The 22745-nt window shown below is 41.6% G+C and overlaps 1 long non-coding RNA gene across 1 annotated transcript; it reads right to left on the bottom strand.

The window, feature by feature from the left end:
• Nucleotides 1–590: 590 nt before the first annotated feature.
• On the bottom strand, nt 591–21907 carry LOC125921769 (uncharacterized). Its single transcript, XR_007457489.1, has 3 exons — nt 21532–21907; nt 3097–3203; nt 591–827 (listed from the first exon to the last, which is right to left on the bottom strand). It is a non-coding gene; the product is annotated as an uncharacterized LOC125921769 (long non-coding RNA).
• Between the last annotated feature and the right edge of the window lie 838 nt (nt 21908–22745).

The raw sequence follows: 22745 nt of genomic DNA on the forward strand, positions 1-22745 counted from the left end.
TCTAGCAGATCAAGAAGATTCAGACTTGTGTGTTTGATCAGCTCTAACAGTTGATACCTGCCCACAAATCCATCTCATTTTTATCTATGCCTGGCACATGGGCAGATGAAACTCTATTCATGGTTGCCCCAGAGGTTTTTGTCTCTTAGGACAGTGGTTTAAAAGTATAGGCCTCAGAAGGACATCATTATGTACTGAGGAGATGTTAGAAATGCAAATTCTCATGCTTCATTCTTGATCTACTGAATCAGAAACTCTGGGGGTAGGCCTAGCAATCTGGTTTAACAAGCCCTCCAGGTGATTCTGATTCACACTAATGTTTGAGAATTGTTGCTTTAGGGCATCTTTTGAGAAGCCAGATAATTTCATTGGAGGGTACCTAAGTATCCGTGGAGAATTCTACAGCCCAACCCTGGGAATGAGAAATGAGGGTAGAGTGAACAACAGTCCTGGTTTGTCCAGGACTGAAGGAATTCCAGGATGTGGGATTTTTAGTTTTAAAACTGAACAGTCCTGGGCAAACCAGGATGAGGTGGTTACTGCATTAGTGTTTTTACTGCTACCAAAACAAATTACCACAGACTTACAGCTTCAAACAACACATTTATTCTCTTTGCAGTTCTATAGATCAGAATTCCAGTGTGGGTCTCACTGGGCTAAAATCAAAGTATAGCAGGGCTGTTTCTTTCTGAAGGCTTAACGAGAGTTCATTTCATTGCTTGTTCCAGTTTCTAGAAGCTTCCTCTGTCTTCAAAACCAGTAATGTTGCATTTCTGTGACCATTCTTCTGTAGTCACATGTCTCTCTGACTACAGCCAGAAAAAACTCTGATTTTAAGGACAATGTGATTAGGTAGGGCCCAACTGGATAATCCAAGCTAATCTTTTCACTTCACAATTCTTACTCATATTTGTAAAGTCCTTTTGCCATGTAAGGTAACATAGTCACAGATTCCAGGGAATAGGATTCAGATATCTTTGGGAAGCCGTTATTCTGCCTACCACAGTTACCATAACTGGAAGCCAAATTTAAGTAATAAATACAGAATTTTCTGTACTAAAACCAGTGAAGTCCTAGGCAGAACCTATATAAGCTGGTCCCTTCATTGGGGTGAGAAAGAAGGCAGAGAAGAGCCATCTTGCCATTGTGGTGGCCACATCATGCAGTGGTCAAGGAGGTTCTGACCTAAGGAGAAGTCAAAAGGAGACAGATCTGTTTTTTCAAGTTGCCTGTTCGTGATTTTGTGTAACCTGATTCCGACTTTCTCTTTTTCATGCTTGTGACATTAGCTCCCATCTGTAGACATTTTTTGTCTGTGTTGAGTATAATCATACTAATTTATTATTAGTCACTAACCATGGGTAATTCACTGTTGCTTATAAAATGCTACATTAACTACTGCTACCATTTAGTTATCAAGTTTTGATGGGAGCAAAAACAAATCACGACTTTAATTGTCTGAATCTGGCTCTCTGTGTGTGATCAGCATGTGATCAGGGCCTTGATGAGTCCTAAAGAGAACCAGTGAAATACATTCACAGGAATTCAGGCAGTAGTAGTAGCTCTTGCAGGGAAGTAATGTTCCATGGGTGTTTTATTGTGTATAGTATATAGTAAGGATTTATTTGTCCTGTGTAAATATCTGTCTCTTGCTCCACCATCTCTTTAGATGAAATGCCACCAAACAAAATGTCATCTAAAATGGCTAGAAATAGATGCACATATACAGTATTTATAGCGCTGTTCATGAATGTGTGAAACCACTGAGTGTCCCTCTTCTTCATGGTGACCTGGATGCTGGGAATAGAAGTGGAGTGAGGGCTTTGCCCAGTTCTGCTTTACATTATGACATGGATGCTTCTCTGTAAAGGAGAGAACACAGTCCTGGGAATGAAGATAGACACGGAAGGACTCAAATCCCAAGTCCACCCCTTATTAGCTGTGTGACCTAAGGAACATTTCTTATCTTTCTGAGCTTTATTGTCCTCATCTTAAAAAAGAAAAAAAAAATAACAATACCTTATATTTGTTGTGAAGATTAAATAATAATATTATACATTAAGTGGTACAGAGTGGGCAGAAGTAAGTGGCAATTATTAACATTACTGGTTCACTTTTCAAAGATATCTTCAATGATAATTGAGGGTTTGCAAAGGTGTTGTACTGCAGTAGTCGCTATTTTCACTCCTTGAAAGACCAGTCATTCAACATGCTTTCTATTCTGTGTCAAGATGAAACTGATAGCCTACAAATTAATAAATGAATTATCTCTGTCTTGAAGCAACCACACTCTTCCTGGAGAGATGACACTGGCTTGAACTAGGGAATCAATTAGTGATGTTTGGAGGAGAGGAGAGCATGCTACACTATGAGGGAAGCATGAGTTGAACCAAACCACAGAGGTAAGATGCAACCCTGATCTGTGTTGGGAATTATATGTAGTTTGGTATTGCTGCAATGTAAGTAGATTAGGAAGGAAGTGGTCAGCGTTGTGGCTGAAGATGTCAGCTGAAGCATGAAAGAGTTCCTATATGATGGCAGGGAATGTGAACATTATCTGTGCATGGTGGGGATCCATTAATGGTTTTAAGTGGGGAATGATATGATCTAATGATGTGATTTAAAATATCCTCTAGCCAGTCTATGGAGAATGGATTGAAGGAGAGAAGGGAGTGAAAGAGAAGTTGGGGAGATCAGTTAAGAGGCTCTAACAGTTATGGTATATGCATTAAACAGAAACAAACTAAGGTACCTCATGAGACTTCAATTATAGAACTAAAGAGTGAGTGTGAGCAGAGTTAATGGAACCACCAAGACTGTTAAAACACCCTGGGGCTAGCAACAATGGGAATCATTCCCCACTCCCAAGGGCCAAGGGAAGGGAATAGTGAGAGCTGGAGCCGTGGATGGGGAAAGCACTCTGTTAAGAGTTGCAGGAGTTGGGTTCCCCAACCAGAAGTTGATTCCAGAGGAGGATTCGTGTGCAAGTGATTTATGCAGGAAATATTTCCAGGACAAACTAGTAGGGGAAGAGGTCATGCATAGGTTCTATATCATCCACATATGGTGGAAGACAAGTGCTATACAATGACTTACAAATCAGAAGTCTTCATGCCAGGTCTTCTGCCACTTAACTCACTCAAACTCCCTGGCTTTTAGTTTGATCATCTGTAAAATGGGGAAAGTGCATCCTCACATAGCCACTGTGGGAATGAAATAAGGAAGTATGAGGGTTTTGTAAGGGGTATGCCTCTATAAGGTTCTATGACAAAGAAAACTCATAGATATTTTAGCCTGACTCATCTGGGCAATGTGAGTTCAGAACTGGGGCCACACCTGGAGGTTGGTCTTGGGTCTTCTGGGCCTTATGCTTTGGGCCTGATGTAAATAATCTTTGAAATAGTTCCTCGACACTAATGGCTATCATTTTATGACAAATAAAAAAGGTCCTACTGAATGAATTTTTAATTTTTTATGATGGTGGTTAATTTGGAGAAATTTTTAAAAAGATTTTTATCTTTTAAGTGGATATAGCACCTAAATGACGGTATATTGGTACAAATTACCATGATTATTATATTTTTAAAGGGCAAATGTATCTGATATTGAGTCATTATCATAAAATGGGCTCTACTGGCCAACAATATTGTTATCTTGTTTTTGGAAATCTAACAGTATATCTCAGATGAATAGAATTGCTGCCTTCTAAAATGATGTCAAAATGATGTCTAAAATGACTATTGTCATTTTACCATTTTATATTTCCCTACACTTTTCTATAAACATCTAGGTTATAGAATAATTTATCACTAAATGAAAACATCCATGACACTGTGAGACAGTTTAGTAAAACTTTTTGATATGGAAGACTCTCTCATTCAAGAGACAGGCAGCATAGCAAGAAAGGTGTCAGGGTATCTGATTCCATTGTGATCGACACACAGGTTACTTCCTCCAATGACAGCAGGAAATACTGGTAACCTTGGCAACACCGGTGGCCCTTCCCATCCTTTCTAAATTGAAATAGCTGTTGCTAGGATACATCCTAAAGCAAAAAGAGGGGAGAAGAGAGGAGCAAGAGAATGAGAGAAATGAAAATGGGAGGGGGAGAGAGGATAAAAGAGGAGAGAAAATATGAAAAGAGAGGATGAGGAAGGAAGATAAAAGGAAAATATAGAGTGATATTTTAAAGGTAGGCTTCTGGACCTGAAAGAGACTGTTGAATTAGTGCCAAAATTAGAGAACATGGAGTGGGGGTAAAAGTAGAATGTTAGTTCCTGACTTACTGAAAATCAATAATTCGTACTTCATTTTGACTTTGACTTTTCTCAGGCAAGCTACTTATCCTTAATGTGGGTGTTTTCATATTGCTTCAGAAGGGAAATGTTTATCAGCTCTCTTTTCTTTACCCAAACCTCCATCAGCATTCTCCCTTCTGATGCCTCACTTTTCCACTAGCCTGAAAATGAAATATCTGTGGAGAATAGCATTATATTAAAATGCAGTGAATGCCTCTCTGTCAGGAGGGCACAGACAAAATTTCTCCAGTGTCTAGAGGAAGCCATAACCCCATCATCCGTGCTTCTGCTCTCGAAGTCTCCTTTCCATCCATGCATATGCTTGGATAGTGGGTAAAGCAAATAGTTGCAGCAGCTGACAGCCTCCGAATTCAGGGGAAAGGTTGTGGTTGCCCCGGGTGAGTGTGGCTCTGTGTAGCAGGCGAGTCACATCATGCAAGACTTACAAATGAGGAGAACTGACAGCCGAAGGGTTCCTTCCTCTTTCCTTTAGTGTGGAAGAGACACCCTGGGTACAACCCCCATTTCCAGAAAATGAGTGGATTACCCAAGATAGAGCCATAAGTAAGTGTCTTTGAAATCTTGGGCATTTTGCTATAATTTAAGGGATTTTGAATGCTGTTCCCCATGCCATATTTAGCACCTAGATGAGTGCCAGGAACATGGTAGGTGCTCAATAAGTGCTGAAGAATGAATGAGTGAAAAGAAATCACTTGCCACAGTCATCTCTCTGTTCCCAATCTTAGTTCAGGGGGTGTCCATCTCCTTTGATTGAGTCAAAGCTGAGGAGATAGAGTGATATTTTTTTCCTAGAACTCATAGCAATGAACTTTCACAGTCTTCCTGAGGACAAGAATGAGAGACTATGTAGTGTCTGGTTCTGCTATAGCCATTTATAAGCATGGTGGCCTAAGATAAGAGCTAATCCTAAGGAAGCAGAATCAAGAAGGAAAGACTCTGACTTTCTGCCCAGAGGACTGTTTCCAAGGTCTCCCAAAACTACACACTCTTGAAATGCCATGGAGATCAGTGTTTTCCACAGTACACTGGGTGCCACAAGTGAAAAGAGATGCTGAGATACCCTTTTCCCAATGCAGTGTCCCACTTTGCTACCTGGGCATTGAATCAACATTGTTTGTGTTTTTCTGCTTTACCATATTTCTAAAAACAAAGCAAAACAAAACAAAAACAAAACCAACCAGCTCTCTTTGCTTCTTCTGGTAACTCCCTTCCACATAGACTTGGTCCCTAGTGCTTTAGATTTGGCTGAGAAATAGTCTTCCCTCTTTCACCTCATTACTCCCACTCTATAGCTGCTCCTGAATTCTTTGGATTTTCTTACAAACTTTCTTTTTAAAGATATTTTCCATTAGTGAAAATCAATGAAACAGACACCAAGAAGCTTCCCACCCAGTAATTTATGATAGTCCTTCAGATAATCTGAGTTTTAGGTAGGGCTCAACCAGGATGCACTACCACATGAAAATAAAAGAAATTTTAAAGGGCGCATTCATTGCCAACATTGTACAGCTTTGAATATAATTCATGATTTATATAATCATTATAAAATTTAAAACTCAATATTTTTTATGTCCCTGTTATCTCCCAGGCACTAACCAAAACACTGGTTACTGCTGTCATGGAACTTACCATCTAGTGGGCATGAGAGATAGGTCATCAACAAATGAACAGGATTTCAGGTCATGATATGTGCTACACAAAAGACAAAACAAGGTGATGTGATAGTGTATCTGACTGTAAAACGTCCATCTTACCTGGGGTGGCCAGAATGCCTCTTGGAGGAAATGACAATTGAACCAAGATCCAAATGATGAGAACTAGTTGATCACATGAAGAGACAGGGAGAGGTTGGTCTAGACAGAGGAAGCCAAGGTTGAAAACCCTATGGTGGAAATGAGCTTGAAGTTTCAAAGAAAATTAATAAAAGATTAATGTGGCTGAAGCAGGAGAAAGAGAGCGTTCTGGAAAGGACAGAATCACATAGGGTCTTGAGACCATGAGGAGGAGGTCGGAAGCCAGTTCAAAGCAAGGGAGCATTATGTGATTTTAAAACAACCACTCTGATGCTTTGTACAGAGTTGATTATTGGGAGGCAAGGACACCAGCAAAGTGATGTCTAGGAGATAATGCAGCAGTGTAGTTGAACGGTGCTGGTAGCTTGCAGTAAGGTGAGGCAGTGCAGTTAGAGATTGGATACAGGCAGTGACAAAAGGAGAAAGAATCAAAGATAACAACTAGGGTTTGGGCCGTGCAACTGGGTGAGTGGGGATAATGTACTACAGGAAGATTTGGGATATAATATTTGGAGGGAATGAGAGTTTCATTGGATCTAATATGTTTATGTAGGAAGTTGAATACATTAGGTTGTAATGCAGAGAAGGGGTCAGAACTGGAAATGTAAATTGTGGATTAATTGGGCTGTAGATGGTGTTTTAATTATACAGCTGGATGAGATCACCTGGGAGAATGGAGATAGACCAGAGGGCCAAAGAATTCCTATATTTAGAGGAGGCCAGGCAAGCCGAGGAGGAAATGCTAACAAATACGAATCTAATAAAGAAATGCCATAAAGTTGGATAAAACCAAGAGGATGGTGTCAGAGAGGATAACAGTAACTGTGTTGACTGTTGTTGAGAAGTCAAGTTAGATATGTAAGAGATGTAACTGTTGGATTTGAAAGCATTGGTGACCTTAGCAAGAAGGGTTTCAGAGCAGAGGTGGGTTGAAAATTTGGCTGCACTGAGTTGACAACTAAATAGATGGCAATAAGGGGAGACAGCAAGTAAGGGGAATTTTTTTAAAAGAAGTTGCTTATAAAAGAAAGAAAAGAAATGGTGTAGCATTTGGAAGGGGATTTGGATTCAAGACAAAGTTTCTTCCACTTACAAAGATCAAAGATACTGGAGCCCTTTTGAATATGAAATGGAATGATTTGACATGAGCCTTCCAATGCCTGTCCCAGATTCAAAGGGCCTGGATGCACAAAGATAGATGGGTACTCTCTGAGAACCTCTCAGAACTGAAGATCGCATTCTCAGTAGTGTGCCCCAGGAGGCATTTCTATTTTCATTTGTTATTGCCTAACCCTTACAACTCTTGAGTTATTAAAAGGTCAACTCTGAATCAAGCTTTCCTTATCAAACTGCTAATGCAGTATTAGTCTTCCCTGGATGGTTATAAACTAAGACAAATTAAATTTGGCCTAATATTATTATTTAAAAATAAAACTGAATAGAAAAAGAAAAATTATGAGAAAAAAATAATCCCTGATGAAGCAATCCTGTCCATTTTCTGTTTCCATTCCCCATTATTTGGGGAGAAAAATAGTTTACCCTTTTTGTTAAGGGATCTGGTAGTTCCCAGTGCTTTTGGGAAATGAGGAAAGTGATCTTGGTCTAGGATCTGACACTATCCCTGTAACAGAGTATAGACTAAGTTTTAGTATTTTTTGAAAGTAAGAATAAAGCTTCTGCCTTAAAAAGTTACCTTCGAAGAATGAAATGGGAATTAATTTGGAGGGAGACTACCCTTTGTTCTGGAAAGAGCTATCCTTTATAGATACCTAGTTTATAATTTTCTTTAATATTTATTTATTTTAGAGAGAGATAGAGGGAGGTGTGGGAAGGACAGAGAGAGAGGGAGACACAGAATCTGAAGCAGGCTCCAGGCTCTGAGCTGTCAGCACAGAGCCCAGCTTGGGGCTCAAACCCACAGATCACAAGATCATGAACTGAGCCAAAGTCAGACACTTAATCGACTGAGCCACCCAGGCGCCCCTATAGATTCCTAATTTAGAAGAAACCCTTCAAGGAAAAGAAGTGTTTATACTGATAGTACTGTTCTTATCCAGATTTATTTGGATTGGCCATGTAAACATATATTTTTTTGCTCTAGATGCCCCTGAGTGTTGGGTTAAGTTTGGGGTGGGCACTGACCATGTAGAATAATGTTTTTCATAGTATGATCATTGGACCCCTCACATCAGCATCACTAGGGAGTTTGCTAAAAATGCATAGTCCTGGATGCTACTGCAGACCCATTAGATTAGAATCTTTGTAGATGTGTCCACAGAAATGAATATTCAACAAACTTTCCGTATGATTCTTATCAGTTGTGTTCTCCTAAATGTTTAACTCTTGGCTTTTGGGGTAGGATGGAGGAAGAAGCCCTGATTTCTATTATTTACAAATTTCTCATTCTTTACCTCAAAAAGAGAAGTTACAATAATAATTAAAAAGAAAACCTCATGGCAATAAAGGGGAGTTTGGTGAGTGTTTTTCTTTTCTATCAAGGACTATTTTCACTACTTTGCAGTTCAGGCTTGCAGCTGACATTTATATTTAGCAAGCTCTGCTTTCACCTTGCCTCCTCTTTTCTCAGAAAACAGATATAAGTCTTTCTGTTTGATAGTTGCTGCCAGTCATGTCTCTCCTCCTCTTCTCCCTCCAGCCAATCCATCTCTTTTCAGTGCATCTGTCCCTTCTCCCCATAGTACGTTTTGGATGCCTATGTTATATCTGTAGCTTTGTCTTGAAACATGACAAAGCTGGGATTTCCAGGGCTGCTTCTCCACCCTCCCTCCTTAAAATATTTATGTTAAAAAAGGGACCATAGAAAGGCGGGAACCTAGAAACTGATTAGACCCAGGAGAGGGAGGCTGCTGCCTTAAACTGGAAGCTCATCAGCTCATCTCTTCAGTGCAAAGAGAAGTCACTAAAAATTCTTCACATCCACCAGGGTGTCACACACATTGCCTCCTTCAACCTGAGGCTGACCTCAGAGCTGACTTGCAATCTTATCACCCACCTCGTCACCCTGTCACCTGATAATGCATCCCTGTCACATTCTTCTCAATAAACCTTATAATATCTGCTCTTCTCAACACCTGGGGCCCAACCCCTGGGCAATCATCTCAGAAAGATGACCCTGAAGTTCCTTTCATCTGTTACAGAATTAACATGATACATCAGTGTCCTTTTCTTTTCCCAGTAGGTTATGAGTTTGTTGGTTACAGAGCCCAATGGCATGAGGAGTTTAAGGATCTGAATTGTTTATCCTGACTCATCCTGCAGTGGGACTTCAACCAAAGAGCTTAACAGTTCAGACCTCAGTGTTTCTAGCTATGAAAGACAAATAGTGCATAATAAAGCTCCCTTCAACCATGCTCACACACTTATAGATATTTTTAAAGCATAAATAGTGACAGAAGTTTTGTCAGTTCAGGATCAATTCTTTGGTTGACTAGAGAGAGAACAAAGCTGGAAATGGTTTAGTATGGCATGTACAGGTTTCATGTTTTCAGAGCTCTGTTTAAGTGCTTTGTATGAATCATTCCACTCATTCTTCCCAACAACACTGTGAAGATTTTATAGACGAGAAAACTAAGGTTCAGAAGACTTGATGTAATATAGATAGAGCTGGAATTCAAACTCAAATAACTGGCTTTCCCTAATAACCCTCAACTTCAATGTCTCAGACATAAGTAACTCTTCTATATCAAGATCTTTCTCTTGAACTTCAGATTTTATGTCCAAGTACCCATTGGGCATTGCTATTCTTTGGAGGCTGCATTGCAAGACAAAGGCTCTGATCTGGTAACTGCTTACACATTTGGCCTTATCATATGCCCCTCTCCCTCTCATACTTTGTCTTGAGCCCTACTGAACTACTTACAGTTTGGCAAAAACACATGCTCTGATAGATCCTGTGTACCCCCCCCACCCCCCTAACATCTTTCCTTTGAGATCAAGGCATATTCACAACTACCAGAAGTGCTGACTGTTGTCCACTGATAGCTGAGAATTTCTGAAGGAATTGCCTTCTACCAAAGGGAGATGCCATGCAGAAAGTCACAACTCACTCCAGAAGCAGCCTGCATATCATGACTGGTCAGTGCAGGGGTATAAAGCCCAATCCTCAAAATGGACAACTGTGGAGGCCATTCCAAATCAGAACTTCTCCCATAGGATTGGCTGAGTCCTTGTTGGAACTGCATTGCTGTTCAAACATTTCCCTCTGCCTAACCCTGCTCCTCTTCCTCCTTTCCATTTTTTTTTTCCCTAAGAGCCCTCTCCATAAATCTGTATTCACATCTTTGCTACACAGTCTGTTTCCTGGGAAGTCTGACCTAAAACAGTTGTTACCAGAATTGTCTTAGCAGCTTTAAAGTGGGATTTTTGAACTATATTATCCTTTGCCTAGCTGGAAGTAAGGACTCCATTACTGGTAGAAAGTGGAATTTTGATAACTCCCAGAATGCTAGAACAATGAAAAAGTTACATCTTTCATCAGTGGTAAACTGGGATGGAAACTGAAAGAATGTACTGGCAGGTATACTGTCTCAGGCAATTGAGAGGTTCTAGGAAAGTAGTAAATATAGAGACCATGGAATCACATGGCTTTGTCTGGATGTTATCAGGCATTAGAGAAAGGCAATGAAGGACTACGAGTGATTAATCTCAAATGTAGGGCAAAGTGACAGGGCCAGAAGGCCTGAGGGTAGAAAATCTGAGGACCAAACCTAGAATGTGATTTTAAGTATCTGTATCCAGAAAAGATTAATTTGTCAACCTGGCAAATCTGCTTCACCAGGTTCAGGGCCTTAACTGCAAAGAGGCTCTGAGGCTCTGAGGCTCTGAGATTTGGAATAGCGTTATTTGGGTTGATGCCTTTGGAAATCTTGAAACCTCAACTTCCTCTGAACCCACAGAAGCACCCTATTCCTTCATGCTAAAAGCTATCACATCATTTTGCTTGCAAGATTGCAAAATAACATAAAATATACTCCCACAGCTCCCTTCCTCCCCTCTACCTCCATCTATCTCCACTTTCCCTCTTGACAACCAGACCAATGGCTAGCTTCAAGATACAACATAACAGGCTGGGGAAGTGTTTGGTCTGTCTACTAGCAAAAGAAAGGAACTATACACTAAAGAGCTGCAGGACCTGGCCAACACATATCAATAAGACCAGGAAAGAAAGTACGATCTTGACCCTGAGTCAAGGTGGAAGGTGTGGTGGAATGAGGGCAAAACATAAATTTGGATGAGGGAGAATTTATATGGAACTTTCTCCATTGATGGAGGACTTAATGCCCAGTCAAAGACCCAGGAGACAGTGCTAACATGTAGCTAGAATGGTTCTTAGAAGCTTGAAAAAGCTTTGGTACGCACTAAGAATACCAGAACTTCTCTGGCACATATTGAAAGAAGAGATCAAAGGTTTTAGAGAAATGGGTGTGCTAGAGTAGATGTACTATGTAAACCAGAAGATCCATCTGTTAACCATGTTTCACATAAGGGTTCACTGGACACTTCATTTACCAGAGGGATGAGAAGGGCATCAGCATAAATGAAATTCTCAGTAGTGGCTGTCCTCTGTAGGCTAAGGCTGATGGTGGAAGATGCTGGTGTAGAATTGGGAACCCTGAGAACAATGAAGAAGATGTCAAAATAATAGAGGCCAGGTGCTGGTACTTCACTATCAAAAGCAAGGTAGTCACAATGATCATAATGAATAGCCAGTCTGAGTAATAGCCAGGGAGGCCTGACCCACAAAGGGCCAAGGAGATGGTAAATAGAACACAGTGTACCACAGGCAGTCAAAAAAGTTATGCTCTGTGTATGTAATCAAAGGAGTCACAGATAAATAATCAGGAGGTTAAGAGAACTTACCCTGATAAAAAGGTCAAAATCGCTTATTCAGTTTCTGGAACCTGAGTCAGTTCTCTCAGGCCCACATCCCATGGCTTAAAGAACAAGTCAGATAGATCTGCAGAAGGGAGAGACCCTTTATTAAGCATATATGGTAATGATTCACTTAGTACTTCCTCAAAGTACCTATGACTATTAGAATAATAATTTCCCATGAGAAAATGGGAATCCAGTCACTTGAGTAGATTTGTAGACAGGGTCTAAGTTAACAGTGATATCCAAAGTATCATTGTGTCATCAATTAGAGTAGGAGCATATAGGAGCCAATTAATAAGTGGAAGCCTTGTCTAGTTGTATCTCACAGTGAGTTCACTAGGTATATGGACTCACTGCATAATCATTTCTCTGATTCCCAGATGTAAAATTGGAATGGACATACTTGGTAGTTGGAAGAATTGCTATATTGGTTGTCTTTGGACTGGCATGTGCCTCTTTCAACCACCCAAGATTACTATCCTATCTGTGAGCAAACTAGTGGATTCATGGGTGGCATCATGTCCTCTATCTGGGTCATTAGTATGACTTTTACAAAAAACAAACAGGTGGGTCTTTGAAGATGATAGTGGACTTCTGCAAACTCGATCAACTATTAGTCCCAGTTACATCTGCTATGCTGGGTGAGGTATCTTTGCTAGAGTAGATTAACACAGCCTCATATCCATAATATATAGCAATTAATCTGGCAATGGGATATTTTCCATCCCTTTTAGGAAGAAGGATCAGAAGTAGTTGTGTTCATGTGGAATGAACAGCTGTATATAATGGCCTTGCCCCAGGCTATGTTAGCTTTCTTGTCCTCTGTTAGAATACAATGCAAAGGGACCTAGACTCTTTATTCTTCAGAACATTATCAGTCCACTGTATCATTGACATGTCACTTGGACTGCATGAAGAAGAAGTGGCAAGTACACTGGAGGCCTTGGTAAGACACCTGCACTCTAAAGGATTGAAGAGAAATCTAATGAAAAGTCAGGGCTCTGCATTTATGTTTTTAAGGAGTAGAGTCATCTAGGACAGGCCAGAATATTCCTTCCAAAGAAAAGGAAAGTCTAGTGCATCTTGTATTAAGATTAACTCATCTTATGTATGTGTGGCCAGCTCAGCATGCGCTGCTGGTACGACAAGGACGGCCGGCTCCTGCCGGAGTTCAACATGGCGGAGCCGCCCTTGATCTTTGAGTGCAACCATGCCTGTTCCTGCTGGAGGAGCTGCCGGAACCGCGTCGTGCAGAACGGTCTCAGGGCGAGGCTGCAGCTCTACCGGACACAGAACATGGGCTGGGGCGTGCGGTCCCTGCAGGACATCCCCCTGGGCACCTTCGTCTGCGAGTATGTGGGAGAGCTCATCTCTGACTCGGAAGCTGATGTTCGGGAAGAAGACTCTTACCTCTTTGATCTTGACAATAAGGATGGTGAGGTGTACTGCATTGACGCGCGGTTCTACGGGAACGTCAGCCGCTTCATCAACCATCACTGCGAGCCCAACCTGGTGCCCGTGCGCGTGTTTATGTCACACCAGGACCTGCGCTTTCCCAGGATTGCCTTCTTCAGCACCCGCCTGATTGAGGCTGGGGAGCAGCTGGGGTTTGACTACGGGGAGCGCTTCTGGGACATCAAAGGCAAGCTGTTCAGCTGCCGATGTGGCTCCCCCAAGTGCCGGCACTCCAGCACGGCCGCGGCGCAGCGGCAGGCCAGCGCCGCCCAGGACGGCCAGGAGAACGGCCTGCCCGATACCAGCTCCTCCACCGCTGACCCCCTATGAGCAGCAGCCGGCCTGGGGCGCCGAGCGTCGGTGCCGTTCACACTGAGGTTGGAGAGGAAGGCGAAACGCACACAACACCCGAGGGCTCCGACCTGGGGCTGGAGGGACCTGGGCCGTGGCTGCGAGGCCCCAGCGTGGCTGCCTCCGGGCTGGGGGCGGGCGCTTTGGAACACTCTGGGAATCCGCGCTGGCGTGACCTTGTGAGTTTCTGATGATGGTTTTGTCGTTTCCACGTTTCCCGTTCCCCCTCAACTCCCCTGGTTCCTGTTCCACCGTGGGGCTTGTTGGCAAAGCCCGGTCAGCCCAGGCTCCCTGCGTGGCACCTGCCGAAGACACCATCACCCTCGAGCTGCTCCGTTAGACCTGCCTGCACGAGGCCTGCGTGGCTGGTGCCAGTTCTGGGCACCGCGCAGATGCCGTCCCCACCTCGACCTAGGAGAGGTCAGGGCCAAGCCGTCACTGACTTTGGAGAAAACGTTTGTTTGCTTTTTAAAGAAGTCCTATATCTAGTCCTATATATCAGACCTCTAATGCATTTCTTTCTGAGGAAGCGGTCTGGCGGGTGCAGGAGGGCCATGGCCCGAGGAGGACCCCGCACCGGCCCCGCCGGCACAGCAATGCTGGCGCCTTCTGTTGATTTTTAAACCACATGCTATGATGAATAAACTGATTTATTTTCTACCGTTATTGAACATTAGGACAAATAAAAACACAAAACACAGACAAAAAAAAAAAAAAAAAGATTAACTCATCTTCTTCCACCCTTAAGAAAGAAGCACAACACTTCTAAGGCCTTTTTTGGATGCTGGGGATGGCATATTTCATACTTGGAAATACTGTTTCAACCCTTTCACCAAGTGACACAGAAAGACTACTTGCTTTGATTCAGGCCCAAAGCAGGAAAGGGCTTTGCAGCAAGTCTGGCACAGATGGTCCTATGGAACTAATCGTAGGTATCTGCGGTGGGAAAAGATGTTGTTTGGGGTTTGTGGTCAGCCCCAACTGACAAATTGCAAGATGGACTCTTAAGATTCTAGAGTGAACCCATGCCATCTGTAGTAAACAGCTAGAGACCAAAATATCATTTGCAAAATAATTCTTGCCATGCACCTGGGAACTAGTAGGAAAAAAATCATGGGATATCAATTTACCATGCAGCCAGGACTGCCTATCATGAGCTGGGTCTTTTAGACCCAGCAAATCATAAAGCCACTGTAAGATGGAAGTGACATATTGGATTGGGAAAAAAGAAAGTCAGAAGGCACAAGTAAACTGCAGGTAGCACAGACCTCTATATCGATTACTGTTACAGTGACACCTCTCTCTCAGCTCATACCTATGGCCACATGTGGCATGGAGGTGGGGAGGTGTGTGGAAAGGGTTGGTTGGCCAACTGGCATAGGAGGAAAAAGACAAACTGGGTTCATTGGTGAATTGGCTTTGTATGTGGGTCCAAGCTGAAAATGTATTGCTGCTAACTATTGCTCCATTCAGGGGTGCCCTGAGAGTCAGCAATATGGGCCAGTCCTCCTAATGAGTAGAGCTTCAGATGGTCACAGCTGTTTATCCACCTTTTTGAGTGGGATGGGGGTAAAGAAAGAAATGGCTGGAAGTAAGAATAAATAGGAACTTATAGGAAGTGACCTGCTTGATTGATTGGGGAATTGGAAGGAGAAAAATAAACCATAGAAAAGGAGGTCTGGCAAAGAGGCAGAAGAGATGAAATTTGAATATCTTTGCATGTCATGATAATCCCCAGTAAAGAGCAATCACCAAGGAAGAGGCACTAAGAAGCCAAGTACACAAAATGACTCAGCCAGTTGATGTTATCCAGCTTCTGTTATAAGGCACTCCAGTGCATAATGGATGCATAAATGGACTGACTAGTCATTGTCAAGGAATTGACTCAGTGGCATTGGTCATCATTAACTAAGGCTGATCAAGCTACTGCCACTGCTAATTCTCCAACCTGCCAGCAACAGAGACCAATGTTGAGTCTCTATGAGCATCATACCCAGAGTACACCAACCAGCTACTTGGTGGTTAGTTGATTACAATGTAATCTTTCTATCCTGGAAATTAGTGATTCTTCTTGACTGGGAAAGACACATATTCTGGGATAACTTTCTTGTCCTTCCTGCCAGGTCTCTTCCAGTACCACCTTAAGAAGGTTTGCAGAAATATTTGATCTACCCACAGCATATACTGTATAGCATAGGCTCAGACCAAACACTGTTGCAGCAATGGGGACATGATCATGTATCCATTGGGCCTATTACATTCTGCACTAATTGGAAGTTGTAGGTCTGAGAGATGATGGAATTTTTTTAAAGAGCAGCTGAGGTGCTAGCTTGCAGATGATAGTCTATATGAGAATGAGGCACCATCTTTCAGGATACAGTGTCAAAGACCAGTATATGGTTCTGTTCCCCAGTGAGTCCAGGATAAGTAATCCACTTATCAGTCCCAGTAACTCAGCTGAGAAATGTATTATTCTCAACTATGAACATTTAGGCTCTGTGCATCCTAGAATGTCTCATTGCTCCTTTAAGAGTCCCACTATAAGCTCTGACTACTACATGGTAACTTAAGTCTCCTTATGCCAAGAGTCTAGCAAGAAAGGAAGGGAAGCACAATACTGGCAGGGGTAATTGACCTGATCATTAGGAGGAGGTAAGGCTACTATTAAACAATAGGGTCCAGAAAGAATAAAGTTGGTACTTGTAATCTACTTTACTGACTTTAGTTGAGAAATGAGCAAGTATAGCAGCTGCAGCATGGAATGGTTACCAGGCGCCAAGGGACTCAGGGATGAATGTCCAAGTCACCTCACTAGGTAAGCCACCTAGACCAACAGAAGTGCCAGACTAGGGTGAGAGGAATCTAGAATGGACTGTAGAAGAAGGAGACAATGAGTGTCAGTTTCAACCTTAAGACCAACTGTGTTGGAAAAGCCTGTCATTGGCCTTACTTTCATCTTGTAAATTTCTCCAAAAAGAGATACTACCCAGACACTTGAAGGAGCTCTTTTCAGATGGGGTGACTTACTATATGAATCATGTGACTCCAAGTGGTTTGAGGGTGGCCTATATTGGATATAACACTTAAATCCCCTTTTCAGAAGCAATGTATTCACCCCCACAGTTGCTGCTGATAACCTATAGCTTATATGCTCTCTTGAAATTGTCCTAGGTTGAAGGGACCTGCCTTGTCAAGGCCACAGCCCATCTTAGGAGCCATCCAATCTAATCATTTGATGATGCAAGGGTGCAAAGTTTCAGCCTTCTTGTCATGATGTGAACAAATCTTGAAATATCCCAGCTCCAAACCTCCTATGGCTCTGAACTCTAGGGCTCCCATAGGTTTCTGTCAGTTTCTCCTTTTACCCAGTCCTCTTCTCTCATTCTTTTATTGGTGGTGTTCTGTAAAGTACTCCCTAATAAATAACCTGCATGCAAATATATACCTCAGAGTCTATTTTCCAGGCAACTGGACCTAAGGTAAGTGCTCTTACTGCTTTCAGGGTTTTCAGTATGCTAATACCTCTGCTTGAAGTGCACTTGACTATCCTCAGCTTTACCTAAACCAGTGATTTTCAACTCTTCCTCCCCATTAAAATTATTTAATTGCTTAAAAAAAAAATAACAATGCCAAAAACCTATCCTCAGAGCAATGAAATCAGAATCTCTGGGCATGAAGCCCTAACATCTATATTTTTCAGAGACTCCCTTGGTGTTTCTGATGCATAATAATGGTTTAAAACTAATGATCTTAAAAATGCCTGCTTACCTTTTGGATATCAACTAGGTATCACTTCTTCTGAGAAGTTCTCATGATCCAATTCCTTAAGGTTTGGACACTTACAGTTCTCTGTGCTTGCCTCTATTTGGGGTCTTATCACACTGTAATTTCTTGCTTACTGATCATTTTTGCCCACCTGACTATGAACTCTTTGAGAGAGAGGGAGAGAGAGAGAGAGAGAGAGAGAGAGAGAGAGAGATTATGTCTTAATCATTATAGTAACCCTAATGAATAGCCCTGTGTCTGGCATATACATCTTTCTCTCTACATATGTTTAATAAGTAGATTTGGGAGTCACTAGCATTCAGATGGTAACAAAAGCTGGGAATGAGGATGAGATTACTATGGAAAGGTGTATAACTGTCAATCTCTTTTACATATGGGAACTCCTTTTTAACATTAAAGTTTTAATTATAACAGAAATTCCAACATATGTTTTAAACAATTAAAACACATATGTGAGAAACTTAGTACACTTATTTTTTTCAGACTGTTCACATTTGGTTTCAAGGGCTTCTTTTGATTATACAGAAGTCTGCTCAAGAATTTCTCTATAGGAGAGCAGGAACCAGGACAGAATACTTGGAACACTGATGCGTAAAAGTGAATGGAAAAAGAAGTGGTTGCAAAGGACAGAGAGAAGGATGGACCTGAGATTAGTAAAGACCACTCAAAATGTTGCAGGAACAAGGGAAGAGGGAATGTTAGCTGCTAACGCCCAGAAAGGTTAGATAACAATAGGTTTGGCTATGGATTTCACCTTTTAGCTTTCTTTCTTCCCTTACCCCAACCACACCCTTTTTGAGCAGAGTGGGTTACCAAACACCCTGTGTTGGCCCTTTAACCTTTAATAAACAACTCTTTGCATATTGGGACAATCAGATTCCCTTTCTTGCCTCTCTTGAGAATTTGAATAAGAAGATGTAAGAATGGGATAGTTAACTGTAGAAACAAAGCTGAAAGAAACTGCATAGTGGACTACGAAGTAGAACCTGGTAATAAAAGCAGAGGCTGTAATTCGAAGACAAATTCGTAGACCAGAGGAATAAATAAGCAAGAGGCTGGGAAAGGAGGTTGAAGTTGATGGGCAAAGAAGCCGAGGCCCAATAAGAGAGAACGATTCATACAGTACATTAGAGAGGCAGCTGGTATAAAGTGGGGCTCCCTGATGCTGCCCCTCCCTCTCCCAGTCCCAGTTCCGGTCAATATCCTGGGTATTACAGCCAACTCTCCTCTTCTTCAGATAATCTGAAGGAGACCCCTATCCTTGTGATCAAAATAACCTAATTAAAATAGCAAGCCAGAGTAAGAACGCAAGTTTTGTGCTCCCAGTCCAGCAATCTCTCCATTACATCTATTTGCTTTCACACCTGCCTGGGCCTTGCTTCTCTGCCTCCTGACCAATTTTCCCTATATAATCTACTGTGAGTAGGGGAGGAGGCAAGCAGTCCTAAGTTACAATTCATAAAATCTATACTATGAATTATGCCTTCTATTATTAAGATGACTCAAAAACAATCAGACATTGTCAACTGGTTGCTAATTTAAAAAATTTTACTATTGGTGTGCCTGGGTGGCTCAGTTGGTTAAGCATCCGATTTTGGCTCAGGTCACAATCTCATGTCTCTTGGATTCCAGCCCCGCATAGGGCTCTATGCTGATAGCTAGGAGCCTGGAGCCTGCTTCAGATTCTGTGTCTGCCTCTCTCTCTCTGCCCCTCCCCTGCTCATGGTCTGTCTCTCTCTCAAAATTAAACAAACATTAAAAAAAAATTTTTTTAATTTACTTTTATCCCATGTTGACTGCTATTGCATAAACAAGTTCTCAATCATCTTATTTGTGTGAGTATGGCTGGATTTTCCTTACAACTGTGTGTTTTATACATGTGCAAACTAGTACAGTGACCCACAAGAGTTAGTGTTAGCTCTAATAATTAATAACTTATACAGAGATCTACCCAAGAATCTCTCTAGAAGGAAAGTAGGAACCAGGACAGAACTTTTGGAACACTGATACATAAAAGTAGGTAGAAAACGAAGTGGCTATAAAGCACAGAGAGAGGGATGAGCCAGAGATATGGATAAGTGTAAAAGTATAAGCATAAGTGTAAAAGTATTACTTATAAGTTAAGTCACCCAGAGAAGTAGAACCTGTAGGAAATTACATCAAGAGATTTATTGTAGGAAATTGGCTTGTGCAATTTTGGGGGCTAGCTAAGCAATTCTACAGTCTAGAGGACAGGCTGAGAACCCCTAGGCATGGGCTGAAGGTGATGTTGACAGGCAAAATTCCTTCTTAATTAGGGAGTCTCAGCTCTGCTCCTAAGACATTTCAACTGTTAGTCAATTCTACCCAGATTATCTGGGATAATCTCCCTTATATAAATTTAATTTATTCGTTCCACTGAGGGAGCCACTGAGGAGCAGCAGCAATGGTTCTGCACTACCCTGTGGTCATGGGCCTCAACAAGGGCCACAAGGTTACTAAGAATGTGAGCAAGCTGGGGTGCCTGGGTGGCTCAGTTGGTTAAATGACTGACTTTGGCTCAGATCATGATCTTACAGTTCGTGGGACTGAACCCCCCTGTGTCTCCCCCTCTCTGCCCCTCCCCTGCTTTGCTTGCATGCTTGCATTCTCTCTCTCTCTCTCTCTCTCAAATACATACATACATACATTAAAAAAAAAAAAAGAATGTAAGCAAGCTAAGGCACAGTTGCAGTCGCAGGCACCTTACCAAACACATCAAGTTTGTGTGGGACATGAAAAGCTTCGCCTCATACAAGTGGTATGTGTGCCATGGAGCTGTTCAAGGTCTCCAAGGCCAAATACTTCTTCAAGTTCGTCAAGAAAAGGGCAGGACATATGTGACAAGAGGAAGAAAGAGTTGCTGAGCAATGTTCCTGGCAGCCATGAGGAAAGCTGCAGCTAAGAAGGACCGAACCCCTCCCCTCTGTATGTAATAAAGACTTTTTGGAACTTAAAATAATAAAATAAAAGAAAATAAACTTCTGGGGTGGCTGGGTGGCTCAGTCGGTTAAGCGTCTGACTTTGGCTCAGGTCATGATCTTGTGGTCTGTGAGTTTGAGAGCCTGGAGCCTGCTTTGGATTCTGTGTGCCCCTCTCTCTCTCTGCCCCTCCCCCACTTGCATTCTGTCTGTCTCTCTCTCAAAATAATAAATAAACATTAAAAAAAATGAACTTCTTCTGGGCTTTAATACATCTACAAGATAAGATACCTTCGCAGTTTTATTGAATAACTGGGGACTGTAGTCTAGACAAGTTGACATATCAAAGGATCATCATAAGCATCGTAGACAAGGCCTTTATGTAAATGTAAAATCTTTTGTTATGAGAAAGGTAGTAATTTTACTTCTCTAAGTTTTAATTTTCTCGGGGGGGAAGAAGTGAGCATATTTGATGTGATTGATTTTTTAAAATTTGATCAAAATTTATTTATTCATTCATGTGCCTATAATGCACTGGACTAGACACACTCATTCATTTCATCAGCAAATTGATTCTGTCAGTTCTTCCTTCAAAGTATATTAGAATCCTACTACTGCCTTTTTTACTGTTACCATCCTGTGCCAAGTCACTATCTCCTCTTTTCTGGATTATTGTAATCACATTCTTAATTGGTCTTCCTGCCTCTCACCAATCCCCACTGTAATTTAGCCTCCATATAGCACCTAGTGTAATTCTTTAAAAATCAAGACAGATCTTATTATTTCTCTGGTTAAATCCTCCAAACAGTCCCTTCATCACTCAAAGAAAAGCCCAAGTCCTTTCTATGGCCTGTGCATTCCTTCCTGATCAGAGCCCACTGCCGTATTCTTGTCACCCAACTGGTTCACCTTCTTTTATTCCAGTATCATAAGGCTCCTTACTTTTGCTCCAACACCCAAAAAGTATTACCACTGCAGGACCTTTGTACATACTTTTCTCTCTAGCCAGAATGAGAAATCTTCTTTGTTTGCTTCCTTCCTTCAGGCATCAGCATAATTGTCAACTTTGCATAGTGGTCTTTCTTGGTTACCCCTTAATAAATATCATCCTCTTGCAATGTTATAATATCTCCTTTCTCTGGGTTATTTTCTGCATCTATCACTCAGTCAGCTTTGTTTACTGCAGTGCCTAGAACAGTGCCTGGGATGTGTCTGGCATTCAAAAATATATTTGTTGAATGAATGAAGTGAAAAAAAATGTCTGCTTGTGAGAGTCAGGAAAAAAAAATCAGAATTCTATCTGAGCACTTGACAGTGGTTTTGTGTTGAAAAAAGTCCTCTCTATATCAAATTTGGCAGGGAATTCTCTGCTTTTTCTCTTTATTGAATGGTATTGTGATGTCATTTCTCCCATGACCATTCATTGAATAGGTGTTTCTATGGTTACAGTGTTATTTCTAGTCAGAATCCTGCTGAGGAGAAACCTGAATTTGGTATCCCAAATTCAGTAAGTCAAGATTCCCTTGACATACTATTAAGATACAGATGGATTTTCACAAATCAACTTCCTGCGTCATTCACCAAATTATTGGAACGGTAGAGTGGAAGACATATTTGGGGGTTAACTCCAGAGTTCTGGAAAACAGCATTGTAGGAGGTAGACAAAATGAGTTACTAATACATTTGCTCATTAGTGAGGGTCCCAATGAAATCAATCCAATTTCACCTTGCTTCCCACCACTAGAGCCCTGGTATACCAGTTGCCTTTATACCTATCAAGCTGTGGATTCCTTAAGCTGCTTATTCTTTCTGTTCTATTCTGGGGATAGGAATAAAAGTACAGATGGGTATACCTCTAGAGCCTAATTTGTAAGTTTACCCCAGAAAACAAGTGAAGTATGGCTAATGTTGACATTCACCGAGTACATGGGAGCTGGCTGTGTTAGAACATCACAGAGAAGCTAACCATGCAATTTAGACCAAGTCTTAGCTCCTTAAACTCAATTTCTACATAGCCAGCATAGAGAACCATGGAGAAGATAACAAAATTTTATGTTTAGCTTTGTCTCATTTTTCTTTTTGGTGCCCTTTCTTCTATCCTGGCTGCCCTTCTTCCCACCCATCTCCAGTCTAGCTCCTATTACTCACAAACTGCCAAGGGGTGAACCATATACAGTTCTGTTGTTAATGAATTATGAAAATGTGAA

The sequence above is a fragment of the Panthera uncia genome, chromosome C2 (genome assembly GCF_023721935.1).
Source record: "Panthera uncia isolate 11264 chromosome C2, Puncia_PCG_1.0, whole genome shotgun sequence".
NCBI classification, from domain to species: domain Eukaryota; kingdom Metazoa; phylum Chordata; class Mammalia; order Carnivora; family Felidae; genus Panthera; species Panthera uncia.